Here is a 17,955-nt window from a genome sequence, read left to right as displayed (position 1 = left end):
AAATTCTCCAATACGCTTCTCAAACCTGATGCCACGAGCTTTCCAATACAAAATATAGAGCGTCGTCCACTCTGTAAAATAAATGGAAAGATTTCGCCACCACGTTGCGAGGAATTTTATCACATTTAGCTAAACAGCTGTATAGTAATTATCTTATTATTATACTAGCAGGAGTACCCAGCGTTGCCCGGTGATTTTGAAGAAATCAGATATGATGGTTTTTTTCCTTTTTTTTGCAGGTGCCTAAAACACTTCCCTCCACCACTAAGGAAAATTTATATTCAATATCATAATATAACACACACACACACACACACACACATACACAAACATAAACACACACACACAATAGTCGGGGATAATGTATTGCCTTTAACATAGTGTTACGGAATCGGACGACGGCACTCCCCTTACCGAGGGGGGTTTAATCCCCTCGTCTTGTTAAGCTGGCCGTCTCCGTTCCTGGTACCTGTAATGCTCCCCTGGGGGGGGGGGGGGGGACGGATGAGGGTTATTGGTCCAGGGTTTATCCCGAATACCTTTATCAGCCCCTTCCGCAGAACAGGGAGACAAGTACCGCTCGAACCCCGGACAAGATGGTATTTGCTGAGCGGTTTTAGCAACCCGAAGTTCGAGCCGTTAGCAAAGACTAACCCGATCCTGAGCGTTGGCCAAATTGTGCCACATATATCAATTGGTAAAAGACAAAGACGATCGGACGAGAATGAAGAAGACAAAGGTAGGAAGAACAGGTATTTATTCATTACTATTTACACAACCAAAGAAAAGAAGGAAACGAAGGTAATTTACAGTGAAAGATAGGAGACACAGGGCAGCTTATACTTACACAGGCTTAACTTATACCCCAAGGACAAGACAAACAAGACAAACTCACGTACACGAATGGATAGTATGGCAGGGATGGTATGGGAAGGGAGAAAAGAGTCCGTTCAGGATGGCAGGCTGGAGGCGAACGACCGCCCACTCCTCCGCAATCTGGTTCACGCGCAGGTTCGCTCGCAGCAGCGCGTCAGAGCTTCACGCGCAGGGGCTGTTCCAAGCAGCGTCTCCCTCAGGCCTCGTACGTCCTCCGCCTCATGCGTTCTCTGCCTCATGCGTTCTCTCTCCACGGAACTGCCAGCTCACCTCTCCACAGAAGGACTCCTCAGAACTCTCTCAACTTTGGTTCAGCGCATCTCCCTCAGAACTGAGGTGGGGGCTCCGCGCAATGGGTTATATAGCGCCACACCCTGGAACGTTCGCGAAACTGCTCGATCGTTCTCTCTCCGCCCTCTCAAGCCAAACCCACTCATTCTTGGTTGGTCGGCAAGGGCTTTCTTGGCTCCACCTTCTGATGACGATTGGCGGGCAACGCCCTTCTTCTCCGAGTTGGAGCACATGGGCAATGGAGGGTGAATGCAGTTGGTAATGTAGGCTTTGGGATGATTGAAAAGGGGGGATCTATCTTATTTGATTTGGTGCAGCATAAGATCGACTATGGGACACATGGCCTTAACTGAAACACAGAATAACGGAATAAATATAGAGAGGTTCTATGGTTGGCTTTGTGCTTGTACATGGACTAGCTAAGGTGCTCATTTCAATTAACAGCCAATTAAGAGGGAAATGTACACAGGGGTTATTTATAAGGAATTTTAATATTAAATTTGATGTGAAAGTTCTAAAAACTGTAACACAAGCTAAAAGGCTCACGCACTATACTGTAGAGCAATTCAAAAAGAAAGAAAAAAAATAGAAGTTTTTTCTTTTTCCAATACATTTTCCGTAGAAATTTTTTTTTTGCCTCAAACACTTCCTGACAATCACTGATGAACCTCTGAAAGTTTGATGAAGCTCCGTTCAGCCATCTCAGAAAAATGGCGACACACAGACAGACAGACAAATGGCTCTCTTATAGTATCGATAATAAGTTTCAGAAAGAATGTCAAACCTGATTTTTTTATGTGGCCTCCTGTTCTTTTGCGTTTTCTCATGTTATGCCAACCGCACCTCACCCGACAAGAAGAGCATCAGGAAAACCTCATAAATTGGTGCTGACTATGCCTTTACTGAACTGCATCGCAATAATAATATGATGTGTGAAGGTAAAACTCACTAAACCTACTAAAATCCGATGGCAGCACTAACATGACCCACTATTGTCAGCTGATTACACATAAACTTCTCATCGGATGAAAATTTACATCATGCCACTCACATGTCTATATACTGACAGCAAGGACAGCCAGAAGTGCCAGATGTGTTTCAAAAATGATGCGATCACAGCACGATCAAGCTGGTCAATACACAAACCTACAGCAGAATGAAAATGCAGCACACATGAGTTTTCAATATAAAAATGATCTACCATATTAAACACAATGTCATTTTGTGTTTGTGTGTGTTTTATATTTTATTTTTTTGTTTTTTGTTTTTTTTGTATACAAGATCGAGGCTCGTGTAAGAGCTAACATTGATCACAAAAAGCCAACTGACACATAAAACATATGATAAAGGGAGCGGGAGACAAGATGGAGATCAGGGACATCGGGAGATCTGTGGGAGGGAGAGGGCTTGGGGGGAGGAGTCATGGAAAAGAGAGGGATGGGGGGGTGGGAGAGGTAAAAGTTTGTATATATGTCCCCCTTCCCATGTTTCCATTCATATTTCCCATGCTCATGTTTCCCTTCCTTTCCATGTGGTGTTTGTACATATGTCTGTCCCCCTTCATAAGGGTAGGTTTTAAAGGCCAATATTTTGACATGAATGTGTGTTCACCATGGTCTATTTTTGAGTATAAAACAAATTCGAAAAACATTTTACATAAAAGAGTAATTATGACAATTATATATATTGACAATTATATTGTTGCGGTTTTGAGAATAAAGGATGACCCCCCCTCGTAGGTAGACACACCACAACATGAAGCCTCACGATAGTTCAGTTATTTCTTAGTGAATGTCAGGTAGTCTCCTTTCCTGTTAGTTTTTGCTTTGAGCAGGCCCGTGAGTGGGGCGGTCTTTTGGCGCTAGCATGCGACGTGGCAGGCCTGAACTAGTCTGGCGAGGCCAAAGGGAGGCACTGCAGGAGGGAGTGGCCGGTAAGCGTGAGCCGCCAATCAGGGCTCAAGGGGAGTGGCTAACCACGGTGATGAGAGGCGGGGCTTGGAACATTCGGGTAAGATCGGGGAGGTGCCATATAAGGCCTTGCCCCGAGCCCATTAGGCAGAGTTCTTGGAGCAGAGTTCGAGAGAGAACGTGGCAGAACGGGTGAGAGCAAGAACGAGAGATGAGGAGTGAAAGTCGCCCAGCCCTGAACAAGTCGAGGTGCGTGAATTGACTGTTGTAATAGCCTCGATGTACATGAACTCTCCCCGTGCCCTGTACCCTGCGCTCTGCCGCTGGATATTCACGCTTTTGGAAGCGACCCATTCTGGGCCACAGACGCGCGATCTCATCCTGCCTGCATTTTCCCTGCATATGTGCCATGACCGCCAGAGGGCCACACATGGCGAGCTGTCCGGGAGCGACCGGCAGCAAAGCGCGTTTGGCGCGCGAACATTCTTCCTCCATCTCCCCGTGTGCGTGAGTGGGCCCCGTGTCTGGGGATAGGTTAAATTGGTTAAGCTTCTGCTCTGTGTCCCCTTTCCTTCATCCTGATTATTGTACATTGTAAATAAATTGTGCTGTTCCTCTTATTTGACCATTACTGTCCCTTCCATTAATTGGCCTCGCATGGTACGAATAGAACCGCTCGAATCGGGTTCCATAAAAAGTAACGGCACAAGTCACGTGATACGCACACCGCTCGGGCGTAATCGATTAGCGTGGCTTGTGCGAGGTCCGACCCCCGTTTTCGTAGCAGCGTGGGTATCAAAGGTATGTGCGGCATCGACCTGATACCCTTTCTCATGCTTGCTGCGGAATTGGTGGCTCAGCCTCGTGGACCCGAAGACCCAAGGGGAAAAGGGGGTTTAATCTCCCCTTTGTAACGTGAACAGGCTTCGGGAGATCCGCAACAATATATTATATAGTATTATTATACAATTATATATTATGACAATAACCATGACAATTACAACTACATATGGGCAGGGTACAGCCCGAAGTACTGCATGGGGGACCCCACTCCCTCTCGTCAAAACTCAAGGTGGGGAACCCGATCGAAGCAAGGGTGGAATTCACTCCATTTTTGACGACGAAACATCTGATGCCCGAAGTGGAGGTCGGTTTCTGAGGTATTGGACATGGAATGTAGGGACAATGACAGGGAGATCAGGGGAAGTGGTGGAAGTATTGGTCAGAAGAAGAGTGGACATATGTTGTGTGCAAGAGACGAGATGGAAGGGAAGTGGTGTGAGAATGGGGAAGGGTAGGCAGGCACAGAAATACAAGTTTGTGTGGCAAGGGTGCCCAGAAGGCGTGAATGGTTTTGGTGTCCTGTTTTCTGAGGAGTTTGTAGACAGTGTGGTGAGTGTGACTAGAGTGAGTGAAAGGTTGATGATGGTGAAAATGATGATTGGAAAGCTCTTGGCGAACGTCATCTTGGGATATGCTCCGCAGGTTGGTTGGAGCGATGAAGAGGACAGGTTCTGGTGTGAAATAGAGAAGCTTATGGAAAATGTGAAAGATGAGGAAGTTGTTGTGGTAGGAGGAGACCTAAATGGACATGTGGGAAGGAGTATGGACGGTTTTGAGGGAGTTCATGGGGGTTACGGATATGGTGTGAGAAATGGAGAAGGTGAAAGGATTTTGGAGTTCGCTGATTGAGCTGATTTGTTGATTTGTAAAACTCAGTTCTAGAAAGAGGATAATAAACTTGTTACATACACATCAGTTGGGTCGACGACAACTGTTGACTACCTGATGGTGCGTAGGCGAGATAGGGGGCACCTCCGGGACACAAAGGTGATCCTGGGGGAGGAGGCTGTTTCACAGCACCACTTGGTTGTCTGCGACATAAGGGTGAAAGGTGCGAGGAGAGCTCGGCGGGTGAAGTACCAACCAAGAATGAAGGTGTGGAGGTTGAAAGAGGTGACAGTAAGGGAGGCATTAAAAGAGAGGCTGAGTAGGGTCAAGGATGATATGGTTGAGTTTGAAAGTGGTTGGATGTCAATGAAAGATAGTCTGTTGGGAGCCGTTGGTGAGGTATGTGGATGGACAAAAGAACAAAAGGGATGATGAAGTTGGAAAGAGGATTGACGAGAAGAGGAAGAAGTTCATGGAGTGGCAGAAGGCGAAGGGTACGTGGGCAGAAAAAGCAGAGCATGAAAGTTATAAGGCAGCCAAGAAGGCTGCAAAGAAAGAGGTAGCAAAGGCGCAGGAGGCATGTAGGAAAATGTTTGGAGAACGCTTGGATCCGGGAGAGGGTCAGAGAACGGAATTCAGGATTGCAAAGCAGATAGCGAAAGAGAGGTGTGATGTGATGGGGGTGAGTTGCTTGAAGGATGAAGTGGGACAAATCGTTGTGGACCCAGATGGAATTAAAGGAAGATGGAAGAGTTATATGGAAATGCTTTTGAATGCAGAAAATGAATGGGATGGCAACATAGAGAGTAACCCAGTTTTAGGACCGGCAGAGAAGATAACTGAGAAGGAAGTTGAGGAAGCGATAAAGGCAATGAAGAGTAGAAAAGCAGAGGGCCGACGGGAGTTGTGAGAGATATGTTGAAGGCAGCAGGAAGTTGGGGTGTGAAGAGAATGACAGAGATCTGTAATCTGGTGGTGAAGGAAGGCCGCATTCCAGTGGATTTGGAACTGAGTGCCCTCGTCCCTCTATACAAGTGGAAAGGTGACCCTCTGGACTGTGGCTCATATCGAGCGATAAAGTTATTGGAGCATGGAATGAAGGTATTGGAAAGGGTGTTGGAGAGGAGGATAAGGAAGAAAGTGAAGATCGACGAAATGCAGTTTGGATTTATGGCAGGAAGAGGAACGACAGACGCACTTTTTATTGTGAGGCAGTTGAAGGAGAAGTACATGGAGAAGAGGAAGAAGTTGTTTCTTCTGTTTGTTGATCTGGAGAAAGCATTCGATAGGGTTCCAAGCGAAGTAGTGACATGGGCATTGAGGAAGTTACGAGTGGAGGAATAGTTGATCAGAGTAGTGATGGCAATGTACAAAAGAGCGCGCACAGCTGGAAGGACGAAGGACGGGAACAGTGATGAGTTTGAGGTGAAGGTGGGAGTACATCAGGGGTCGGTACTAAGTCCACTACTATTTGTAGAGGTGATGGCTCAGAACGTAAAGGAGGGTTTACCATGGGAGTTGTTGTATGCAGATGATCTGGTGTGATTGTGGAAAGTATGGATGGACTGAAGGAAAAGATAAACAAGTGGAAGGAATGTATGGAGACAAAAGGTCTGAAGGTGAATATCGGAAAGACTAAGGTGATGGCAAGTGGTAAAGCATGTGGTGAGGTGGAAAGAACTGGGAAGTGGTCGTGTGCTGTGTGCAGGAAGAGTGTCGGAGTGAACTCCATTCAATGTACAATGTGCGCTGAGTGGGTTCATCAAAAATGTAGTGGTCTGAGAGGGTCATTAACCAGTGTGGCAGCTACATTCAAATGTAAGGTGTGCACAGAGGGAACTACAGATGGAGGAAATGTTGAGTTGGATCTTGGAGACGGCGTGAAGCTGGAAGGTGTGAAAACATTTTGCTACCTCGGAGACATGCTGAATGGAGAAGGTGGATCAGACTCGGCAACGGTTGCTCGAGTGAGATGTGCATGGAAGAAGTTTCAGGAACTGAGTGGCGTGCTGACGAGGAGGGGAGTGTCGTTGAAGCTGAAGGGAAAGGTGTATGCCGCATGTGTGAGAAGTGTTATGATTTATGGGAGCGAGACATGGGTAATGAACGTAGAGCAGCAACGAAGGCTGGAAAGGGTGGAAATGCGAATGGTTCGGTGGATGTGCAGAGTATCGTTGAGAGGAAGACAAATGATGAATTGTGAAAGATGATGGGAATAGAGCCTGTGATTGATGCTGTGAAGAGGAACAGGTTGAGATGGTTTGGTCATGTGTTGAGGAAGGATGAAAGTGACTGGTTGAGAAGAGTGATGGAAATGAATGTAGAACGAAGAAGAGGACGGGGAAGACTGAGAAAGACTTGGCTAAAGATGGTGGAAGAAGAAATGCGGGCAAGGGGGTTAACTAGGAGAGATGCAGAAAATAGGGCAAAATGGAGAAGATTGTCATGGGGACCGCAAGGCTAACCCCCGCTCTAGCAGGGAAAACTGGCCTTAAAATGCATGTTGTTGTTTGTTGTTGTATGGTTGGTGTAAATATATATTTTTAAAAATTGTATTATTTTGATAATAAAAGGACTTGAAAAGTCTAAAAGTCTCTTTCTCTTTCTCTTTCTCTCTCGCCACCTGCTGGCCGTTTGTATGCTGGTTGTACTGTCATGGCGTCTGCTTGTGGAGGCCTGTGAGTGCTCTGTGTTGTTGCTCCCTTCCCCCCCCCCCCCCCCGTTCCTCCCCTCTGTGTCCTTGTGCCTGTTCGTGGAGTTTTCCTGGTGATCGTGATTCCCATATACGTTGAGACGGGAGAGAGAGCCGGAGAGCACAGGGTGATCGCTGGTAAGGGTTCGCCGTTTTTGGGCGTCGCCCGATCGGTGTTTGCTCCTTCATCTTAAACCTCTATTTCCTTTTTTTCCTTTCGTTTATCTTTCCTTCAGTTTGTTTTGTTGCCTCCCTTTTCCGAAGTTAGGGAAATCGGAGAGGTCTGATTACTTCCCATTCCCGGAGTTCGGGTAGGGAAGATTATATTATATATTCACCCTCCCCGAGTTGGGGAGGGGTTGTAAGTGCACCTGTTCCAGCATGGCAGCTGCACTATCTCGATTTTTTTTTTTTTTTTTTTTTTTTGTATACAAGATCGAGGCTCGTGAAAGAGCGAACATTAATCACACAGAAAGACAAACAGACACACAAAACAAATAACATCGGGAGCGGTAGACAAGATGGGGAGAGAGGGGGAAGGACACAAACACAACATTTGAGAGCAGGGACCGAGAGACATGGAGACATCGAGAGAACTGTGGGAGGGAGAGGGCTTTGGGGGGAAGGCATGGGAAGGGGGGGGGGGGGTGGGAGAGGTATAAAACATATGGACACTGCCAAGACTTCCAGGAAAGAAGTTGGAATTTCAAACAAGGTGGATCTGGGGTGAATTAGTGGGGGTAGAAAAGATCAAGGTTTTGGATGGGGGAAGATAAGAGATGGTGGTGAACAGCTGTTTTGAAGACCTGGAGGGAGGAGTGTGATTGAAGTGAGTGTGGGAGTTTGTTCCAGAGGTGGGAGAAAAGAGGAATGAAAGAGTGAAGGTGAGCAGAGAGCCGAGATTTCGGCAGTTTAACCATCAGAGGGTGGCTGGCAGATCTTGTGCGACATATAGGAATATTTGGGGGACAGAGCACAGAGAGAGATGGGGGAGCAAGGCCGGAGAGGAGTCGGTAGAAGACAGAAAGACCACCTACCTGCCTGCGGTGAGTGAGTGAAAGGCCCTCAGAGATAGCTTCATCGCGGGAGATTCCAATGATTCTGAAAGCTAGGGATTCAACAGCGTGAAGCCGAGCCAGGTGTGAGGCAGGAGCACCAGCCCATAGGGGAGAACAGTATTCCATTGAGCTGCGGATGAAAGCCTTGTATGTGGTGAGGAGCTCAGGTGTGCCTAGGAAGGACTTCGCACGACGGAGGATGCCCAGTCGGCGACTGGCTTTGGAGGCCAGCTTGGAAATGTGGTTTTCCCAAGAAAGATCATGGCAGATGGTGAGACCCAAAAGCTTGAGCGACAGAACTTCTTGGAGAGGATTGTTGAGAAAGTAGATGGGAGGGTTGTCCAGTCGATCTTTTCGCAGAGACATAGTAAGAGTGTGAGATTTGTCAGGATTGAAAGACATGTTCCACATGTTTGACCAGTCTGTGATTTTGTCCAGGTCTTCAGAGAGGGAGGAGGCTGCAGACTGCCGATCTGAGGGAAGAGGAATGGAGCGGCAGAGAGTGGAGTCATCAGCAAAGAGATACAGAGGATTTTCCAGAGAGTCGGAGAGATCATTGATAAAGACCAGAAAAAGCACAGGGCCCAGCACACTGCTTTGGGGAACTCCAGCCTGAACGGGCAGGGGAGATGAGAGAAATCCATTCAGGGCCACACGTTGACTACGACCAGAGAGGAAGTCCGCAAGCCATGCATGGAGATTTCCATGGATACCATAGGAGGAGAGTTTGGTGAGCAGAGCTGGGTGCCAGACCGTATCGAAGGCACGTGATATGTCAAAGGAGACAGCTCTGATTTCCTGTTTGGCATTGAGGACCTCCATCCATTGTTGAGACAGCAGAAGCAGCATGTCCAGAGTAGAGTGACCTGGTCTGAAACCAAATTGATGATCAGAGATCAAGCCATTGGAGAAGAGGAAAGATTTCATATCCGAAGCAATGATGGATTCCATGACTTTGCTGATAATTGGGAGCAGGCTGATTGGTCTGTAGTTGCAAGGATCTGTTTTTGCACCTTTTTTGTGAAAAGCGGTAATGTTTGCTGATTTCCAGGATGCTGGCACATGACCTTGAGCAAAAGATAGGGTGAAAAGAACAGAGAGAGGGTGAGATAGAGCGGCAGAGCAGGATTTTAGGACCCGTGGGCTGATGCCATCTGGTCCAGTTGCAGAATCAGAGTCGAGGTTTGACAAAAACTCCTCCACCTTCTCAGGAGAGAAGGTCACAGAGTCCAGGAGCAGTTTGGTTCGACTGGGAAAGGTGGGAACAGAGAGAGATGGGTTTGGGACTAAGGATTTTGAGGCAAACACAGAGTTGAGGCAATCGGCTTTGTCACGTGCGATGTCAACTGTGTGGCCATTTGAGGTAAGGGAGGGGATGGAGGGGGAACAAACACCAGAAACGGATTTGACCAGACGCCACCAGGATTTGGAGGAAGGAGACAGGTTTGAGAGTTCATTCTTGAGTGAGGAGAGATAGTGCTTCCTGGCACTCCTGAGGGTAGACACACACTTGTTCCGAGCTTGGTGGAAGGAACTGAGATTTCCTTCAGTTGGATTAGCCTTCCAAGAGGCAAAGGCAAGTTGTTTCAGGGCAACTGCATCACCACAAGATTCAGTGTACCATGAACGGGAGGAAGGGTAAGACAACTGAAGGCGAGATGGGATAAATCTGTGCATGAGAGAGATCAGTTTGCTTTGGAAGAATTCCCAGGAAGAATTGATGTCAGAGGCAGTGGAGATGGGAGACCAATCCAGACGATTGATGGCTGCTTGAAGACCGTCCCAGTCGGCCTGAGTGAAATGCCAGACTCGTCGACGCTGAGGAGGCTCTCTGAGAATGGCCAGAGAGATGTCCACTTTGACAAGCACATGATCAGAAGAACCGATTGGAGCAGAAGAAGAGCAGCAGACATTAGCAGGGAAGTTAGTCATAACCAAGTCTAGAAGAGAAGATACTCCATTGGCTGAGATCCGGGTCGGGAAATTGACAGATTGTGTCAATCCCAGTGAGTCACAGAAGTCCTTTGCTGAGGTGCCATGACTGTTGAGAGAGGAACCCACACCCAACCAGGTGGCATGATGACAATTGAAGTCACCACATATGAGGAAGAGAGAGTTGGGATGAGTGGATAGAAGTTGGTCCATGTTGTCAGACAGTGAAATGTAGATGGAGTCATCACTGTTTGGGCGACGGTACAGAACACATATGAACAAAAGGTGGGAGCGGAGAGGAAGCCGTAGCCAGAGGTACTCCTGGGGGTGAGGAGGAGAGAGGGCAGTGCAAGGAGAGTGAGGAAGAGAGTTTTTGATAAAGATAGCCACCCCACCACTAGGCCGAGGCTCAGGTCTATCATACCGGAGGAGGGAGTAACCAGGAAGAGATATTAAGGAATCAGAGACATCTTGATGGAGGAAAGTCTCTGTTAAGCAGATCAAGTCTGGATTGTCAGAAGCAACCTGTATGGAGAGATCAGTCAGGTTTGAGCGAAGGCCCCGGATGTTTGAGGTCCATACCGTTAATGAAGAGAGAGGGGGAGCATCGGGTACAGGACAGGGGAGGGGAGGAGTAGGGTAAGATGAAGGATGAGAGGGGGAGGTAGGGAGAGCAGTTGTTAGTGTGTCAGCGATTGCAGAAGAGTTCCAAGAAAGGGAAGGATGAGGAGGATGAAAGGTTTGAAGGTGAAGGGATGAGGCACAGTGAGGGGTTGTTTGAGGGGGGGCAGAGGAAAGAAGAAGGTTGGGGGGGGGTGGAGGTATGAGATAGAAGGGAGACGAAGTGGGGAGGAGGCAGCTTTGAGGAGGAGGGGGGAGGAGGGAGAATTGGAGAGGAATGGTATGGGGGGAGATTTGAATGGGAGGGGTTGGGGGGGAGTTTTGAAGGGGAGGAGTGAGGGGGGAGTTTAGGAGGGGAAGGGCAAGGGGGGAGTTCAGGAGTGGAAGGGCAAGGGGGGAGTTCAGGAGTGGAGGGGTAGGGGGGGAGTTTAAGAGTGGTGGGGCAAGGGGGGAGTTTAGGAGTGTAGGTGCAAGGGGAGGGATTTGGATGGGAGGGGCAAGAGGGGAGTTTAGAAAGTGGATGATTAATGAAAGACGAACATTGAAAACAAATTGGGTTTGTTGTGATTTTCAAGTTAGCAATCCGGTTCAGAATGATGGAGGAGGGATGGAATGAATGTGAATTTAGACCATGTAGTGAGGGAGACATATAAGATATTGAATTTCTTTTTTTTGAGGTGGAATGAGTTGGAGAGGAAATTGAGAAAAGCCTTTTAAATAGGAAGAAAAACAGCGTGTTGTAAAATACCACTGAGTAAAACACTGAAGGGGAAAGGTTATACATATTTAAATAATATTTAAACAGAACCGTGAACAATCTTATGTGCACAAAAATACCAACGGGGGGAGAGCCGAGAGGGACCACCACGAGTCACGTGAAGGGCAAACGGTGGATGGCAAGGAGTTAATGGGGGCGGGGCGAACAGCACACCTGGACAGAAAATACAGGATGAGTCAACAGTACACGTGGAGAAAGGAAAATAAATGTTTTTGGTTTTTTTTTGTTTTGTTTGGTTTTTGGGGGTGGGGGGGGGGGAGGTGGGGATTTAGAACGTTAGACAGAGTATTATGTTCGGGGTAGAAGGGAAAAAAAAACTAAGAGCCAAGCAAAACACGATTAAGATAACAAACACCGACGGGGGTACAACTACAAGGCCGCACACGAGGAGCAGAACCCGATTAAATAATTACAAGTTACAGGAAATTCAAACCAAAAGTAACTATAATCAAAACAATAACGCATGGACGATAAAATAACGAGTTGAAATTTGACAATCTATCTGGGGAAATGGGGGAGAAACACGTGGTCGAAGAACGAACGAACGAACGAATAAGAATGAATAAACGAATGAGAACAGAGAAGGAAATGTTTTTCTTTTTGGATTTTTTTGAGTTGTGATTTAAACAAGGAAGAGGGCTATGGGGTGAAAAGATTGGGAAAACAGAGAACGAAAGTTATTGGATCACAAAAACACGTACCGCTGAGAGAAAAACAAAGCCTCAAGGTTGTACAGTGTTCACTGTACAACTACAAGGCCTCAAAACACGACCCGAATTAACACGATTTTCAATACAGGTATGAAAGATTTGCACCGAAAATCTTCGTCGGGAGACAATATATACACCATAAAATAAATAGTTATAACGAAAATACAAATGGGAACAATTACTTAACTTCGATTTCGATGGATAGCATGGAGAGCTGAGAATAAACGAACCCTCGCCAGCAAGACCGGAAACGGAAGTCTTTCAGAGCCTGACCCGTAAGCACGGGTTCTTTTGTGTACCTCCGGAACGTGAGGTTAGTGTCGAGGACTTTGTCCTCGCAACCGGTCGTGTTGTCGGGATCGACAAGGTTGTTGCCGCTTCACGGATGAACAAGCGGATCGTTATTTTTTTGTCCGATGCGGATTGTGTCCCACAAATTGTCGAACAGGGTTTGGCAGTCGATCCAGATTTATCTATCTATAATTCCAGTAATCTCTGTGTGTGTGTATGTTTGTTTGTCTGTGACCGCTGTTTCTCGACAACCACGGGTCCGATATACTTTAAACTTGCCAGGTATATTGCTGGGGACCCGAGGATGTGCCTTTTCAAGGTTTCATATTAATCGGACAAGTAGTTACCGAGCTATGTCCAAAAAACGATTCAACCAATCAGAGAGCAGCGAGCTATCACGTGTGCCGAACGTGCCGAACAGACTCTGCCTCGGACGGCACATTTGAGAGCGTATTCATTTATTTCACGTTGGCAAACTATGTTGCCGCTATGTTGGTGTTAAACTATGTTTTAAAACTAATTAAAACTAATTTGCGATTCTTTCGCTTTCCTGCGCGTTTGTGCACGCTATGGCGATTTCTTTACCAAACTCCGCAAGCCGTTCGCTTTGGACCAAACCATTTCATGTAAATAGAGGGGGGGGGGGGGGGGGATTGTCACCGTACTCGCAAGCCGTTCGCTTTGGAATTTCATGTAAATAGAGGGGGGGGGGGGGGGGGGGGGATTGTCACCGTACTCGCAAGCCGTTCGCTTTGGACCAAACCATTTCATGTAAATAGAGGGGGGGGATATAATTTTAGATATATATATAGTACGGGCATGCCCTAGTTTGTTATGATTTCCCCACTAGATTGCCCAGCGATAAAAGTCGTGATATCCAATTGCCCCCCATTTGTATCCGACGATGTACTAATTAAAGAGTTGTCCCGATACGGTACCATCGTGTCTCGTATCTCCATGATTCCCTTCGGGTCACGAAACAACGACTTAAGGCACGTGGTTTCATTCCGGCGGCAAGTGTTTATGATTTTAAAAAATTCCCAGAAGGATTTAAACCTTGTAATAAAATTAAAACATCAACAGAACGAATATACAGTGTACGTGTCCACCAACGTTCTAAAATGTTTTGGCTGCGGACAATTTGGGCATGTTAAGCATGACTGCCCCCGAAAAGAGAATTCTCCACAAGTGCAACCTCCCCTCCGAACCGGGAATAAGCAACCCCCCCCACCTTCCCACCACCGGTCCAAACCCTTCCACCACTGACCCAAGCCTTCCCACCACCGACCCAAGCCTTCCCACCACCGAACCAAACCCTTCCACCACCGACCCAAGCCTTCCCACCACCGAACCAAACCTTCCCACCACCGAACCAAACCTTCCCACCACCGAACCAAACCCTTCCACCACCGACCCAAGCCTTCCCACCACCGACCCAAGCCTTCCCACCACCGAACCAAACCCTTCCACCACCGACCCAAGCCTTCCCACCACCGAACCAAACCTTCCCACCACCGAACCAAACCCTTCCACCACCGACCCAAGCCTTCCCACCACGGACCCAAGCCTTCCCACCACCGAACCAAACCTTCCCACCACCGACCCAAGCCTTCCCACCACCGAACCAAACCTTCCCACCACCGAACCAAACCTTCCCACCACCGACCCAAACCCTTCCACCACCGAACCAAGCCTTCCCACCACCGACCCAAGCCTTACCACCACCGACCCAAACCCTTCCACCACCGAACCAAGCCTTCCCGCCGCCGACCCAAGCCCTCCCACCACCGACCCGAACCCTCCCACCATCGACCCAAGCCTTACCACCACTGATCCCAATCTGTCTACCACCGACCCAAGCCCTCCTACCACCGATCCAAGTACCCCCGCCGTACCCCCTTCCCCTCCCCTTGAAACAGGGGCCCCTCCCTCTACTGAAGGATCTAATTGCAGCCATCTCTTGTCAACGATAGACCTCACCACCCCCCCCCCCCCCCCAGGCGACATCGTCCAATCACAGCTTGTTCCCTGCTATAACTGATCCTACCTCTCTCGCCGTGGTAGCCGATGGAAATCCCCTCCCGATGATCACGTCCTCCCTCCCCCCCTCCCCCCAAACCCCTGCAATCTCTTCCCACTAACCAGGACGAGTTTCAATTAGTCTGCCCAAAAGGAAAAAGACATTTGCAAACAACAGATGAAAACGGTCATCTCTTTAAAAAACCTACAACTGAAAACCGACAGCCCCTCCTCTCTGCCCTAGATTTGTCCCTCGTCACAGAAAATCGTTTCTCGGTATTGGAGGACATAGATGTGGATGAATCCTCACCCTTGTCTACTGACCTAGAAACTGATATGGTTGAACCGCAAAAATTAGTACCCCCCCCCTCCCTCCCCTCCCCTGAAGATGGCTCATTTCTCTCCCTCCCCATCCCCTCCCTCTATGGACTATGCCCCATCCGATAACGTGGAGGGATGTGATGACGGTGAGGAACTAAATGATGAAAACCAGTATAACACATCTCTGAGCCATCTGATATAGATGACTCTGTTAGTGAATGTGGTAGCCTTAAGGAAGAAGAAACCCCTCCAATCCCTCCCTCCGAGATAAAAAGGTTTCTTAAGGACACATTCCGAAAAAGGAATGTTGTTATAGAAACCTTTTTTCCGGAGCTACCTGATTTTATACATTCCGCTAGATTGATGGTAAAACGGCCCCACGTTTTTAATTTCAATTCCTCCCAACGTCACCGTTTAAAGAAGTGTTTACAAAAAGCTAAGAATGAACTGCTATCAAATAATTGAGTGGTGGTCACTCCTCCTTGTAGCTGTAATGAGTTTTTCCATTTGTAGCCTGAATATTAACGGAGGATGTAGCTCTGTCCGTAAAGTTCAAGTAAGGGACCTTTTATTACAGAAGAAAGTTGACATTGCCCTCTTACAAGAGACCCATGCCAACGACTGCTGTGTCGCAGAGTGGTGTAGGCTCTTGCCCGGCCTGTCCTTCTTTAGTAACGGTGACTCCCGCAAAGGCGGTGTCGCAATAATTCTTAGCCCCTCCTTTTCGCCTTCATCGCTTAAATTCGACGAAATACACAAGGGATCCCTAGCATCCCTAGAATTCCACTACTGTGGAAAATTCTATACTATTTTTAATATCTATGCCCCAAGTACGCCTGTAGCTCGGCGAGTTTTTTTGAATGCCCTTGGGACACACCTAACGTCCCTCGACAGCCAAAACGCCCTAAAAAACCAAGACAATCATGTTTGTATTGGTGGAGATTTTAATTGCACCCTCCTCCAACCCCAACTAGACAGGAACAGTGCAGAGCCCCATCCTGCCTCCACAATCCCCCTCACCCAATTTTTAAAACAAATGAATTTGACAGATATATGGCGGGTACAGCACCCATCAATCAGGCAATACACATGGTGTCGATGCATTCAGGGTAATATTGTACTTGCTCGCTTGGACAAGTTTTATATTAATCCTCCACTTGAACGCCTCGTTCTGTCATCCCAAATTTGCCCATCGGGATTCTCGGACCACAGCGCAACATTTCTCAAAATTTCTGCCCCCTGCCCGAAACACAAGAGTGCTTTTTGGAAATTTAATAACAACTTACTTGATGATAGTACCTTTAAGGACATTTTTCCGGAAATTTGGAATATCCTAGTTGCCTCCCAAGGGAATTTCTCAAACCTCAGACAATGGTGGGATAATGCCAAAACGCACATCAGACTGTTCTGCCAACAATATCGTGCGTATGGTGTTCAAGAGGAAAGAAAAACCACAACCTTACTTGAAGATGAAATCCTGGAATTACAGGAACAGCTCCAGGGAACTGCAAGTGTGAGCTATCAGGAAATGAGGCAGCAAATTCATGGAAAAATGGCCTTACTGAATTCCATATCTGAAAGGCGAGCACAAAATGCTTTGTTGCGCCTGAAGATGAGGTACATACACGACCTTGATGCTCCAACCAAATTCTTCTTCAGCCTTAAAAGGGGGGCCTCTTCATCAATGATTACATGCTTGCTCCATGATGGGGAACTCCTTTATGAAGATGGCAGAATCAGGGAATGTGCCCGGAAACATTTTCAACAACGGTTTATGCGGCATGACATGAACCAGGATGCAATATCTGAACTTGTTTCTAACCTTCCAACATTGGCGGAGGATCAGAAGCAGCAGTTGGAGGATCCTCTTAGGTTACCTGAGCTCATCGTTGCCTTAAAGGCCTTGGAACCTGATAAAGCCCCTGGACTGGATGGGCTGACTAGCGAGGTTTTTTTGGGACGCCATTGGACCTCACCTACTGCGGGTATTGAATGAATGTTTAGAGGACGGACAACTGCCATGGAGTTGCCGGAGAGCAGTCACCACCTTAATTCCTAAGAAAGCGGACACTCAACTTATAGAGAACTGGCGTCCTATTTCTGTTTTATGTACGGATTATAAAATTTTAGCCAAAGCCTTGTCTAATCGAATGAAACCTTTTATGAATGTACTAATAGGAGAACATCAATCCTTTTGTATTCCTGGACGGACTATTTTTAATAATGTCTTTCTTATCCGTGATACCATTCGGTTTTGTAACAATTTTAATACGAATGTTAGCCTGTTTTTCATTGACCAAGGAAAAGCCTTTGACTGTATTGACCACATGTACCTTTTTAGAGTTTTGGAGAATTTTGGGTTTGGGCCTATTTTTATCTCGTACGTTAAACTTTTGTATTGTAATATATCCAGTGTTCTTAAAATTAATCAAGTATTGTGTAGCCCCATTGCTGTACAACGGGGGGTACGGCAAGGTTGCCCGCTATCTGGACTTTTTTACTCTCTTGCCATCGAACCTCTTCTGCTCCAATTACGTACGCACATTTCTGGCTTCACTGGATCAATTCTTACCACACCACTAAAAGTCTCTGCCTATGCAGATGATGTCTGTATTTAAATAAAAAATAGTGCTGACGTCACTGCGGTGGCTCAGGCACTAAAGACATATTGTCAGGCTTGTTCAGGCCAGGTAAACTGGAAGAAGAGTGAAGCCCTTTGGATAGGACCTGGAGACTGCCTGCCAATTGTCCTACCAGGAGGAGTGAACTGGCAGAAAAGTGGCAT

The sequence above is a fragment of the Myxine glutinosa genome, chromosome 10 (genome assembly GCF_964187855.1).
Source record: "Myxine glutinosa chromosome 10, kmMyxGlut1.1, whole genome shotgun sequence".
Lineage (NCBI taxonomy): Eukaryota > Metazoa > Chordata > Myxini > Myxiniformes > Myxinidae > Myxine > Myxine glutinosa.
The sequence above is the reverse complement of the archived record's forward strand: the minus strand, read 5'-3'. Positions refer to the sequence as shown.